We start from the raw sequence: 14,650 nt of genomic DNA, 5'->3' as shown, positions 1-14,650 counted from the left end.
GCTAAACTACTGTTTGGTTTTAAGAAGACATCAGGGGATACTTTTGGTTTAAAGATTATCTCAGAGCAATAGTTTCAGGGGTTTATCTACTTTCCACGGCTCCAGAAAGTCTGGAGTCCGTGAGAATTTGAAATTCTGTTCTGCATTTTCTCCCTTTTTAACAGGATGCTCCTACAGACTCTTTGATCAAAATGTTCAGTAATGGAAGCTGGGCACCATCCATTTCTTCTGGTCTCATGGCAAAGGAGGCAATTAGCCACACATTCCATTTCTTCCTATTCCTGACTCTCCTTCTTCCTCTGTTGCTCCAGGTGAGTAGAGACCAATTGTTGTGCCTTGGACGGCCACTTGCAAGCTTTTAAGATCCCAGGGAATGTTTAAGGGTTTATTTCTTTTGAATCTTAAGAGTGTTTGTGGTCTAATTCCTTCTTGGAATGCTCCTTCTTTGGCTCTCTCCATGATTTTTAAAGCCTTTAATGACTCAAACTCTTCAGCCTGATGCAAAGGCTTATCTGCTTCTACTCTGATATCCCTGACCATTCAGATTTTGGTCTCCTTTGGTGGTTCTTCTTCCTCCACTTGGCACTTTGATGTAGGAATTTCCCAGAGTTCTATCCTCAATTTGAATCTTTCTCTCTAAACACTGTCTTGCTACTTTATCCATCTTTATGTCTTAAACTTCCCCTGACACACTCCCAAAACCACATTTCTGGGAAAGGTTGGAAAAAAAAACTTGATGCCATCTACCAGGTTACTACCCACAAACTCACATTCTTGTCCCACTGACAATTTAGTCATTATGCCTAAAATTAAATAAAATATTTCCTCCTCCTAACTTCCTCCTGAGGCCCTCGTGGTGAAGGGGTTAACAGCTCAGCTTCATACCAAAAGGTCAGCAGTTCACATGCACCAACCATGCCTTGGAAACCCTATGGGGCAGTTCCACTCTGTCCTATAAGGTGACTATGAGACAGAATTGATTCAATGCCAAAGGGTTTGTTTTTTTGGGTCCTCCTAGGAGCCCTGATGGAGCAGTGGTTAAGTGCTCAGCTGCTAACTGAAAGGTCAGGAGTTTAAACCCACCAGGCACTCCACAGGAGAAAGATGTGGCAGTCCGCTCCCTTACAGATTGACAGCCTTAGAAGGTGGGGCAAAGATGGCGGAGTAGCCAGACACTTCCTGTGGTCCCATTTAAAACAAACGTGAAAAAACAAGTGAATCACTTACATATATGACAGTCTAGGAGCCCTGAACATCAAAGGCAAAGCTGAGGAATTGGACCAAGCGAGGGCGGGTGGGGGAGAGACGGTTCAGAAGCAGCGAGGAGTTGCCACATCTGATCCAGCAGGAACCAGCACCTCACAGGATGGAACTGCTGGCACAAGTGTGGTGAGGCAAGCAGTGGCATTCGGGATGCGTTTTCCACATTAAGAGAGACCAAGCCGTGAAGAACCCACTTGCGGCTCCAGAGTCAGCGAAAAGCAGCACTCTCAGCAAAAGATAAGTGCGTGCCTCTAATCTACCACAAGGACCAAAAAAACACACCTTTGGGAAAAAACTTTCTCTCATTTACCTGACCCCTTCCTGCTCTGCACTGAGTCCCAAGCTGGCTTCAGTGATTGCTGCTTTTCCCGGGCCAGAAGTAGGACCCGTCACTCACCCGGAGCCATTCTCCTGGCCTTGGAGATGGAACAAATTAACAAATGGAAAAAATAATCTGCTGGCTTCCCTGAGCCAGGAACTCAGGGCAGAAGCAGCTCCTTTGCCTAGGCTCAGGCATAAGGTGTTCATGGACTTTGAATGCCTTTCACCCTTGCATGGACCCATGTGGGCCTATTTCAACAGCATAGGCCCTCATTAGCACAGTACGACAGGGTATATCCCTGAAGCTTAACTTCAACTCTTTCAGCTATATGGTGGAGAGACAGGTTGGTGATGTTTGATACCACTCTGCCTATTAAATAGGGTCTTCACCTAACCAAATCAGGGACCTGTAGGCTGGTGGCTCCACCCACACCACCTAACCACCTGCAACAGGGGTCCAAGGATAAGTGGTGCCTCCCAGTCATTACAGCCAACAGCACTGACTGCCCATAGTCTGACTGCAAAACCCACCTACCTATGTGATCTAAGGAACAGGGACATACTTTGCTCACAGACACTCAGGGGCAGTTGTCAGCCCCCTGCTTTGCTCAGCTCATGACTCCCTACTACAGCCAGATACCTGTGCCTACACCAATCCCCCCTGCTTGTCTAAGACTGTAGGTGAGAACCTGCACCACACACTTGGTGACTGACAACCTGGACACCTGAGCTGAATCCATACAAGAAAAATAAATGACTTCCTGGGCTCATAGCCCTAGTAACAGCTCTAACCACCTGTTGACATGATGTTAGAGCTTCAAAGGTGACAATAATCAAACTAGTTCACTCGAGCAGCCTATTTGAGCATATCAAAACAAAACAAAACAAGAAGCTAGGACATATTAAGCAAACATAAAATAAATAAATACAATATCTTATTGATGGCTCAGAGACGATAGTCAATATCAAATCATATAAAAAGGCAGACTATGATGGGTTCAGCAAGCTCCCAAAACAAAGAATCAAGAAATATTTCAGATGAAAAGAACTTCCTGGAATTGCCAGAGGTACAATACAAAAGATTAATACACAGAACTCTTCAAGAAATCAAGAAGGAGATCAGGCAAAATGTAGAACAAGCCAAAGAACACACAGACAAAACTGTAGAGGAACTTAAGAAGATTAAAGAAGAGCATAATGACAAATTTAATAGGCTGCAAGAATCCATAGAGAGACAGCAAACAGAAATTCAGAAGATTAACAAAAATTCAGTTAGACAACTCAATAGAAAGTCATAGGAGCAGAATTGAGGAAAAGGAAGTCAGGATTAGTGAGACTGAAGATAAAGCATTTGTCAACATATCTGAGGAAATATCAGATAATAGAATTTAAAAGAATGAGGAAACCCTAAGAATTATGTGGGACTCTATTAAGAGGAATAACCTATAAGTGATTGGAATACCAGAACAAGGAAGGAGAACAGAAAATACAGAGAGAATTGTTGAAGATTTGTTGGCAGAAAACTTCCCTGATATTGTGAAAGACGAGAATATATCTATCCAAGATGCTCATCAAACCCCACACAAGGTAGATCCCAAAAGAAAGTCACCAAGACATATTATAATCAAACCTGCCAAAACCAAAGATAAAGAGAGAAATTTAAGAGTGGCTAGGGATAAAAAAAAAAAAGCAAAAAGTCACCTACAAAGGAGAGTCAATAAGACTAAGCTTGTACTACTCAGCAGAAACCCAGCAGGCAAGAAGGCAATGGGATGGCATGTATAAAGCCTTGAAGGAAAAAAAATTCCAGCCAAGAATTATATACCCAGCACAACGTCTCTCAAATATGAAGGTAAAATTAGGACATTTCCAGACAAAGCAAGGTTAGGGAATTTCCAAACACCAAACCAAAATTACAAGAACTACTAAAAGGAGTCCTCTGGTTAGAAAATCAATAACATCAGATAACAATCCAAGACTAGAACGCAGGAGAAGGCAACTAGATATCAACCCAGATAGGGAAATCACAAAAATAAATCAAAGCTAAAAAACTCAAAACAGGGAAACAGAGACATCATTATGTAAAAGATGACAACATTAAAACAAAAGAGGGACTAAAAAATGTAGGCATAGATCTTTCATATGAAGAGGAAGTCAAGGCTGTATAAAGAAATAAAAGATTGGTTTAAGCTTAGAAAAGCAGGGGTAAACATTAAGTTTACCACAATGGAAGCTAACAATCCTACATATCAGAATAAAAAACAAGAAAAACATAAAGATTCAGCAAATACAAAAGCAACAACAATGAGAAAGAGGAAAAGACAATACATAAAGAAAAATGACAGCACAGAAAATTAAGGAGAAAAAAGAAAATGTCAAGAGCATAAAAAAAAAAAAAGACATCAAAATGACAGCACTAAACTCATACCTATCAATGATTACGTTGAATGTAAATGGACTAAATGCACCAAGAAAGAGAGAGTGGCAGAATGGATTAAAAAACATGATCTGTCTATATGCTGCTGACAAGAGACACACCTTAGACTTAGAGACACAAACAAACTAAAACTCAAAGGATGGAAAAAATATATCAAGCAAACAACAATCAAAAAAGAGCAGGAGTGGCAATATTAATTTCTGACAAAATAGGCTTTAAAGTAAAATCTACCATAAAGGATAAGGGAGGACACTATATAATGATTAAAGGGTCAGTATTTTTTTTTTTTTTATACCAAGAAGATATATAACCATAATAAATATTTACACACCCAATGACAGGGCTCCAAAATACATAAAATGAATTCCAACAGCACTAAAAAGGGAGCTAGACAGCTTCACAATAATAGCAGGAAACTTCAACACATCACTTTCAGTGAGGACAGAACCAGAAAGAAGCTCAATAAAGACACAGGAGATCTAAATGCCACAATCAATCGACTTGACCTCATAGACATACAGAACACTCCACCCAACAACATTCAAGTGTACTTTCTTTTCCAATGCGCATGGAACATTCTCCAGAATGGACCACATATTAGGCCATAAAGCAAGCCTTAACAGATTCCAAAACATCAAAATATTGCAAAGCATCTCTTCTGACCATACAGCCATAAAAGTAGAAATCAATAACAGAAAAAGCAAGGGAAAGAATTAAACACATGGGAACCAAACACCTTGCTCAAAAACTACTAGGTTACGGAAGGCATTAAGGACAGAATAAAGAAATTCACAGAATCAAATGAGAATAAAAACACTTCCTACCAGAACCTTTGGGACACAGCAAAAGCAGTGCTCAGAGCTCAATTGACAGCAATAAATGCACAAATCCACAAAGAAAAAAGAGCCAAAGTCAAAGAATTATCCTTACAACCTGAACAAATAGAAAAAAAGCAGCTAAAGGAGCCCTCGGGTACCAGAAGGAAGAAAATAATAAGATTTAGAGCAGAATTAAATGAAATAGAGAACAGAAAAACAATTGAAAGAGTTAACAAGAACAAAAGCTGGTTCCTTGAAAAGATCAACAAAATCAATAAATCACTGGGCAAACTGACAAAAGAAAAACAGGAGAGGAAGCAAGTAACCCAAATAAGAAATGAGATGGGCAATATCACAACACACCCAACTGAAATTAAAACAATCACGTCGGATTACTATGAAAAATTGTACTCTAACAAATTTGAAAGCCTAGAGGAAATTGAACAAATTTCTAGAAACTCACTACCTACCTAAACTAACACAAGCAGGGATAGAACAACTAAATAAACCTATAACAAAAGAACAGATGGAAAAAGTATTTAAAAAACTCTCAACAATGAAAAAAAAGCCCTGGCCCTGACGGCTTCACTGGAGAATTCTAAAACTTTCAGAGAAGAGTTAACATCACTACTACTAAAGGTATTTCAGAGCATAGAAAAGTATGGAATATTCCTAAACTCATTCTATGAAGTCAGGATAGCCCTGAAACTAAAACCAGGTAAAGACACCAGAAGAAAAAAGAAAATTACAGATCAATATTCCTCACGAACATAGATGTAAAAATCCTCAACAAAATTCTAGCCAATAGAATTCAACAACATATCAAAAAAATAATTCACTATGACCAAGAAGGATTCATATCAGGTATGCAGGGATGGTTTATCATGAGAAAAGCAATCAATGTAATCCATCGCATAAATAAAACAAAAGACAAGAACCACATGATCTTATCAATTGCTGCAGAAAAGGCATTTGGCAAAATCCAACACCTAGTCATGATCAAAACTCTCAGCAAAATGGAAATAGAAATTCCTCAACACAATAAAGGACATTTATACAAAGCCAACAGCCAACATCATCTCAAATGCAGAGTCTGAAAGCATTCCCCTTGAGAACACAAAGCAGACAAGGATGCCCTTTATCACCACTCTTATTCAGCATTGTGCTGGAGGTCCTAGCCAGAGCAATTAGACTACAAAAGAAATAAAGGGCATCCAAACTGGTAAGGAAGAAGTAAAAGTATCTCTATTGGCAGATGATATGATCTTATACACAGAAAACCCTAAATAATTCACAAGAAAACTACTGGTAATTATAGAACAATACAGCAAAGCATCAGGATACAAGATAAACATACAAAAATCAGTTGAATTCGTCTATACCAACAAAGAGAACGTAGAAGACGAAATCACCAAATCAATACTGTTTACAATAGCCCCCAAGAAGATAAAATACTTAGGAGTAAATCTAACCAGAGATATAAAAGACCTATACAAAGAAAACTACAAGACACTACTGCAAGAAATCAAAGGAGACCTACATAAGTGAAAAAACATACTTGCTCATGGATAGGGAGACTCAACATTGTGAAAATATCTGTTCTACCCAAAACAATCTATAGATATAATGCAATCCTGGTCCAAATTCCAATGACATTTTTTAATGAGATAGAGAAACAAATCACCAGCTTTATACGGAAAGGGAAGAGGTCCCAGGTAAGTAAAGCATTACTGAAAAAAAACAAAGTGGGAGGCCTCACACTGCCAGTAGTCAAAACAGCCTAGTACTGGTACAACAACAGATACATAGACCAATGGGACAGAATTGAGAATCTAGATGTAAATTCATCCACTTAGGAGCAGCTGATATTTGACAAAGGCCCAAAGTCCATTAAGAGTGTATTTAACAAATGGTGCTGGCATAACTGGATATCCATCTGCAAAACAAGGAAACAAGACCCATACCTCACACCATGCACAAAAACTAACTCAAAATGGATCAAACACCTAAATATAAAATCTAAAACTATAAAGATTATGGAAGGAAAAATAGGGACAATGCTAGGAGCCTTAATACATGGCATTAACAGTATATAAAACATTACTAACAATGCACAAACACCAGAAGAGAAACTAGACAACTGGGAGCTCCTAAAAACAAAACACTTATGTTCATCAAAAGACCACCAAAAGAGTAAAAAGACAATCTACAGACTGGGAAAAAAAATTTGGCTATGACAAATCTGATCAGCGTCTAATCTCTGAAATCTACAAGGTACTGGAAAACCTCAACAACAAGAAGACAAACAACTCAAAAAGTGGGCAAAGGATATGAACAGACACTTCACCAAAGAAGACATTCAGGTGGCTAACAGACACATGAGGAAATACTCTCAATCATTAGCCGTTAGAGAAATGCAAATTAAAACTACAATGAGATACCACCTCATCCCAACAAGGCTAGCATTAATCCAAAAAACATAAAATAATAAATGTTGGAGAGGCTGTGGAGAGAACAGAACGCTTATACACTGCTGGTGGGAATGTAAAATGGTACAACCATGTTGGAAATTGAATTGGCACTTCCTTAGAAAGCTAGAAATAGAGTTTCCATACTATCCAGCGATCCCACTCCTTGGAATATATCCTAGAGAAATAAGAGCCCTCACACAGATAGATATATGCACACACATGTCCACTGCAGCACTGTTTACAATAGCAAAAAGATGGAAACGACAAAGGTACCACCAATGGGTGAACGGATAAACAAATTATGGTATATTCACACAATGGAATACTACACAATGATAAATCCACAAAACATAACAGGGAGGAATCTGGAAGGCATTATGATGAGTGAAATTAGTCAGTGGTAAAAGGACAAATATTTTATGAGACCACTTTTATAAGAACTCAAGAAAATGTTTAAACACAGAAGAAAACATTCGTTGATGGTTAGAAGGGTAGGGTGAGAAGAATGGTATTCACTAACTAGATAGTAGACAAGAATTATTTTAGGTGAAGGGAAGGACAATACACAATACAGGGGAAGTCAGCACAACTGGACTAAATCAAAAGCTGAGAAGTTTCCTGAATATAACCAAACACCTCGATGGACAGGGTAACACGGGCAGGGGTCTGGGGACCATGGTTTCAGGGGACATCTAGGTCAATTGGCATAACAAAGTGTATTAAGAAAACGTCCTGCATCCCACTTTGATGAGTGGCATCTGGGGTCTTAAAAGCTCACAAGCAGCCATCTAAGATGCATCATTTGGTTCGAACCCACCTGGAGCAAAGGAGAATAAAGAACACCAAAGACATAAGGAAAATACGAGCCCAAGAGTCAGAAAGGGCCACATAAACCAGAGGCTCCATCAGCCTGAGGCTGGAAGAACTAGATGGTACCCAGATACTACCAATGACTGCCCTGACAGGGAACACAACAGAGAATCCCTGATGGAGCAGTAGAAAAATGGGATGCAGACCTCAAATTCTAGTAAAAAGACCACACCGGAGGAACCCCAGAGGACATGCCCAGCCCCCCAGTCTCTCTGTTGGCCCAGAACTAAAACCATTCCCAAAGCCAACTTTTCAGACAAAGATTAGACTGCACTATAGGACACACAATGATGGTGGTGAGGAGTGTGCTTCTTAGCTCAAGTAGACACATGAGACTATGTAGGCAGCTCCTGTCTGGAGGTGAGATGACAAGCCAGAGGAGGACATGAGCTGGCTGAATGGACATGGGAAATACAGGGTGGAGAGGAAGAGTGTGCTGTGACATTACAGGAACAGCAACTAGGGTCACATAACAATGGGATTATAAATTTTTATATGGGAAACTGACTTGAATTGTAAACTTTCACTTAAAGCACAATGAAAAAAAAAAAGATTTACAGCCTTGGATACCCTATGCGTTAGTTCTACTCTATCCTAAAGGGTTGCTATGAGTCGGATTCAAACAGATGGCAATGAGTTTTGTTTCATTTGGGTAACTTCCTCCTAAGGAGCCCTGGTGGCACAATGGTTAAGCACTTGGCTGCTAACCGAAAGATCTGTGGTTTGAACCCACCAGCTACTCCATGGGAGAAAAAACAGGGCAATCTGCGCCTGTAAAGATTATAGCCTAGAAAACTCTATGGGGCAGTTCTACTCCGTCATTACAGGGTGCTTAGGAGTGGAAATTGACTAGATGGCACACAACAACAACAATTTCCCCCTTCTCCTCTTCTTTTTCATTTTGCAGTCGTTGCACCACCTTTGGACACGTCAGAAGCCAAGTGTGTCCTTGTCTCCACTGTCTGTTTTACCTTTTGTACCTTTACTTCTCATCTATCTTTTATTTTATAACTCTTTTTTTTTTTTTTTTTTTACATTTTCTCTAAGCCTTGCCATGGTCTCTATCCCTGCCAATACTTCCTTAATCTTGGCTTTCATCACCTTTTTCATAGATTTTTGCAATAGCCTCCAAACTCGACTCTGGTCCTCCAATATTTTATTCCTCTCCACCTTGTGCTCATTGCTACTCAATATATTTCTGTAGTAAAAAAATCTGTTCTTGTTACTCAAGTATTTTAAAACCACTTTAATTAATTCACTGGGTACAATTCAACAGCTCCTTTCTGATGAAGCCTTCCTTTCTGCCTCTATTACACTTTACCACATTTACTTTCTTTTATCTTCATTTATCGAGTGCCTACTATGTACCGGACATAATTGCATGCACAAGGAATAGAATAAAGGCAAATAACAGATGAGGTCTCTGCTTTCAAGGGGTTTACCTCCTGGTGTTTTCACTAGTTTGCGGTAGCAGTCAATTCTTTAATATCAAACAACTCTTTCCTCTCCACTACCGCTACTATCATCACAGTACTGTCAGGCAGATATAGGCTTTTACGAAGTCACACCTTCGTTGTTGAAAGATTCCAAACTAGTGACCTACCCCAGGATTCTCACTCTAACAACAGAGTACGTCATCAAAAATCAAGCTTCCTCAGATGCGTCCCAATACTATAATTCTCCTATTTGGAAAAATTTAATAACCTCTTTTTACCTTCAGAATTATGTTCTGTTTCCTTATCTTATTAAGACCTTCCACAGTCTTATCTAAACATAGACTAAATGTTTTTGGAAAAAGAAGATATTAACCCCATTGTAGCCTCTTAAGCTAAATTTATTCACATAAAATATGGTGATAATAATCTCAAAAATTTCTAAGGGGATAAAAAATTCTGACATATATGAAAGTGTTAAGAAGTTAGTATTCTGTTTATGATTTCACTTACTCATTGCTCTGTTATTATGAAAAGAGTTTCTCCTATTGACATAAGAGCAAAGCTGTAGAAAGGCTTCCGGGCCCTTGAGTGTGGTCACACAAAACAAAAATCCCAGCACTATTGTGTCAATAGAACAATAAAAGAAATATTGTTTCATAAAAGTTGCTAGTTTTACTATAGTTACATAGCTTTAGACAATTATTTCAGAGAGGGAAAAATACTATTAAACATACGAAATTAAGTTCTGAATTCCCTGAAGCCAAAACTACATCCTTGCCGTGGTAGAAAGCAAACAAGTAAGAGAATGACTATTTCACATCTCATTTTTCCTTTAACTTTTGAAGCTTTTAAATTCAATTGTGTGGAAATAAATTATTTTTTACATTTTCTTGGAATAAAGATCCCCCTGTTTTTTAAAAAATAGAGACAACTAATAAATATCATAAAGAAACAAAAAAATAAAATCAGCCAAAAGGAACACACAAAAAAGTATGTACAACTCCTCTATTATGTAAATATTCAACTCTTTACAGAATGTCTTGGTAAAGTCCAAATCATTATTCAGGCAGAAACTTTCCCATTAAAAAAAAAAATCAAGATAAATTTATCTAGAGGGGAAAAAGTATTTAGAATTTAGTGTGAGACTGACTCATATAGTTATCCCCTTACCCTGCCCACAGAGACATGCATAATAAAATACTTGATTGCTAAAATGGAGGATAGGAGATAATACAAAATATCCCACAGGCTTTATTGGCAGGATGATATCAGGAGCCAGTCAGCCCAGGTTGGGAGCATCTCAAGATCAAAGTCCAAGCATAGTTGCTATCTGTATCCTCTGGGTTTTGTACAAGGCCAGTCCAAAATTGATATCCAATAGTCAAGGAGTAACTTCATGTTCTCACAAAAATTCTTGAAATCTTGGTCAGCACAGTGACTCAATGACTTTTTGCCAACCCTAACTTCTGATCTTAGTGTCTTTAAGCCAAAACTTTAGATGGGCCCCTACTGTCATTGTGAGTCAAATAGGACTCAGAGAAATTTAAAGTAAAAAAAAAAATTTAATTTCACAATTCTCAAAATGGGAGTGAAGGAGGATAGAGAATAAACATGTAAACAATTAAACATGGAAATGACTGGTGGAACATCCATCGTGACATTAAAAGGAAAGGAATATGCCCTCTGCTGACTTTATTTTCCCCTTCTTGCTGGCTCCTATGCTGGACCCTGTCTTAGTTATCTAGTCCTATTATAAAAGAAATACCATACATAAGTGGATGGCTTTAACAAAGAGAAGTTTATCCTCTCACAGTTCAGGAAGCTTGAAGTCTAAATTTAGTGCACTAGCTCCAGGAGAAAGCTTTCTCTCTCTGTCATCTCTGGAGGAAGGTCCTTGTCATCAATCTTCCTCTGGTCTAGGAGCTTCTCAGCATAGGGACCTGAGTCCAAAAGACATACTTTGCTCCCAGCTCTTCTTTCTTGATGGTATGAGGTCCCTCACCTCTCTGCTTTCTTTTTTTTTCTATATCTCAAGACACAACCTAATCCTGTAGATTAAGTCCTGCCTGATTAACACAACTGCCTCTAATCTTGCCTCATTCACATCATAGAGGTTAGGATTTACAACACATAGGATAATTACATCAGGTGACAAAATGGAGGACAACCACACAATACTGGAAATCATGGCCTAGCCAAGTCAACACATATTTTGGGGGGGACACAATTCAATCTAAGACAGACCCCAAGATGAAATCTGCAAGGTGAGGATGGCAGAGTTAAGAAAACTGAAGAGACCTTGGTCCCCCACACTCTGAGCTGCTTTATCAGTCTTGGATTGCTTTTGCTTAGAGCATATGAAAGAAGAGGAAACAGCCTGTTAAACTCAGGTATGGACTGCCCGTCTGCTTTAATGTGTGGCCAAGCCACTCATTCACAAAAACAATGTGAAAAGCTGGAAGGCTGAACACAGCAAGTAGGTGCATTCACGTCCAAGAGCCTCTTACAGGAAAATCTCAGGTGACTGAAATTTCTTACTTTTCTTATGTTCTTCTCTTACATAATTTTCCTGGTAATCTGATATTATGTTTCTAGCCAAAATTAGATGATCAGAAAGTGAATTTTTTTGAGAATTTCAGACCTAAAAACATGTTAATCAAACAGCTTTTCATTTTCACAAAAATAATAACTATTTTCTATATTCATAAATATGTGGGCTTGTTCTGTCTCATGCTTTTTAGACATAGAAGCGTATGACTAGAAAATGTATAAGCCTAAAATATGAAATCCATTCTGCCAGTGAGTCTACGTTGGAATTTTTCACATCTAAAGAGCTATCCATTGTAAATATCCAGACTAAGGGAAAACATAGGAGCCACATCCTGGAAGTTCCCAATGTAAAACCAGTGGAATCCAGCTTATCAGAAAAATAGCTAAGTCCTTTCATGATAGTGAATAGAAGTGAGAGTAGCTAAAAAAAAAAAAAAATGGAGACCCATATGTCTTTCCTTTTTCTTCTCCAAGACACAGTGTGTGCTGTGCTCTGGAGCCAACAGTAAGATACTTAAGGCACAACTCACCCAGAGTGGATTTTGGAAGGTCTTAATAGTGCTTGTAATGAAGTTCTGGAGTCCTTGGATGGTGCAAACACTTAACATGATGGGCTGCTAACTGCAAGGATGGAGGTTCCAGTCTACCCAGAGGTACCTCCAAAGAAAGGCTTGCTGATCTATTTCCAAAAAATCAGCCATTGAAAACCCTGTGGATAGGAGCCCTAATATGTGGCATAAACAGTATATAAAACATTACTAACAATGCACAAACACCAGAAAAAAAAAAACAAAAAACTGGAAGCTTCTAAAAATTAAACACTTATGCTCATCCAAAGATTTCACCAAAAGAGTAAAAAGATTACCTATAGACTGGGAAAAAAAAATCTTTAGCAGCAACAATCCCAATCAGCGTCTGATCTCTAAAATCTACATGGTACTGTAAAAACTCAACTACAAAAAGACAAATAACCCAATTAAAAAATAGGCAAAGGCTATGAACAGGCACTTCACCAAAGAAGACATTCAGGCAGCTAACAGATACATGAGGAAATGCTTTCACTCACTAGCCATTAGAGAAATGCAAATCAAAACTACAATGAGATTCCATCTCACTCCAACAAGGCTGGCATTAATCCAAAAAACACAAAATAATAAATGTTGGAGAGGTTGTGGAGAGACTGGAACACTTATACACTGCTGGGAAGGTAAAATGGTACAACCACTTTGGAAATCGATTTGGCACTTTCTTAAAAAGCTAGAAATAGACTTACCATACAATCCAGCAATCCCACTTCTTGGAATATATTCTAGAGAAATAAGAACCTTCACACGAACAGATATATGCACACCCATGTTCATTGCAGCTGTTTACAATAGCAAAAAGATGGAAGCAACCAAGGTGCCCATCAACTGATGAATGGATAAATAAATTACAGTATATTCACCCATTAGAATACTATGCAATGATAAAGTAAAACCATGAATCAGTGAAACACTTCATAATGTGGAGGAATCTGGAAGGCATTATGCTGAGTGAAATTAGTCAGTTGCAAAAGGACAAATATTGTATGAGACCACTATTAGAAGAACTCAAGAATAGTTTAAATACAGAAGAAAATATTCTTTGATGGTTACAGGATGGGGAGGGAGGGAGGGGGGTATTCACTAATTAGATAGTAGACAAGAAGTGTTTTAGGTGAAGGGAAAGACAACACACAATACAGGAGAGGTCAGTACAACTGAACTAAACCAAAAGCAAAGAAGTTTCCTGAATACAACTGAATGTTTCGAAGGCCAGAGTAGCAGGGGCAGGGATCTGGGGATTGTGGTTTCAGGCGACATCTAATTCAACTGGCATAACAAAATGTATTAAGAAAACTTCCTGCATCCCAGTTTGGTGAGTAGTGCCTGGGGTCTTAAAAGCTAGCAAGCAGCCATCCAAGATGCATCAATTGGTCGCCACCCACCTGGAGCAAAGGAGAATGAGGAACACCAAAGACACAAGGTAATTAAGAGCCCAAGAGATGGAAAGGGCCACATAAATCAGAAAGTACATCAGTCTGAGACCAGAAGAACTGGATGGTGCCTGGCTACAACCGATGACTGCTCTGACAGGGAACACAACAGAGAATCCCTGATGGAGCAGGAGAACAGTGGGATGCAGACCTCAAATTCTCATAAAAAAGACCACCCTTAGTGGTCTGACTGCGATTGGAAGGGCCCCAAAGGTCATGGTCCCCAGACCGTCTGTTAGCCCAAGACTGGAATGATTCCCAAAGCCAACTCTTCAGACAGGGACTGGACTGGACTATAAGATAGAAAATGATACTGGTGAGGAGTGAGCTTCTTGGCTCAAGTAGACACGTGAGGCTATGTGTGCAGCTCCTGTCTGGAGGAGAGATGAGAAGGGAGAGGGGAACAGGAGCTGGCTGAACGGACACGGGGCATACAGGGTGGAGAGGAGGAGTGTGCTGTCTCATTA

The sequence above is a fragment of the Loxodonta africana genome, chromosome 1 (genome assembly GCF_030014295.1).
Source record: "Loxodonta africana isolate mLoxAfr1 chromosome 1, mLoxAfr1.hap2, whole genome shotgun sequence".
Taxonomy (NCBI): Eukaryota; Metazoa; Chordata; class Mammalia; order Proboscidea; family Elephantidae; genus Loxodonta; species Loxodonta africana.
This window is presented reverse-complemented; position numbering follows the sequence as displayed.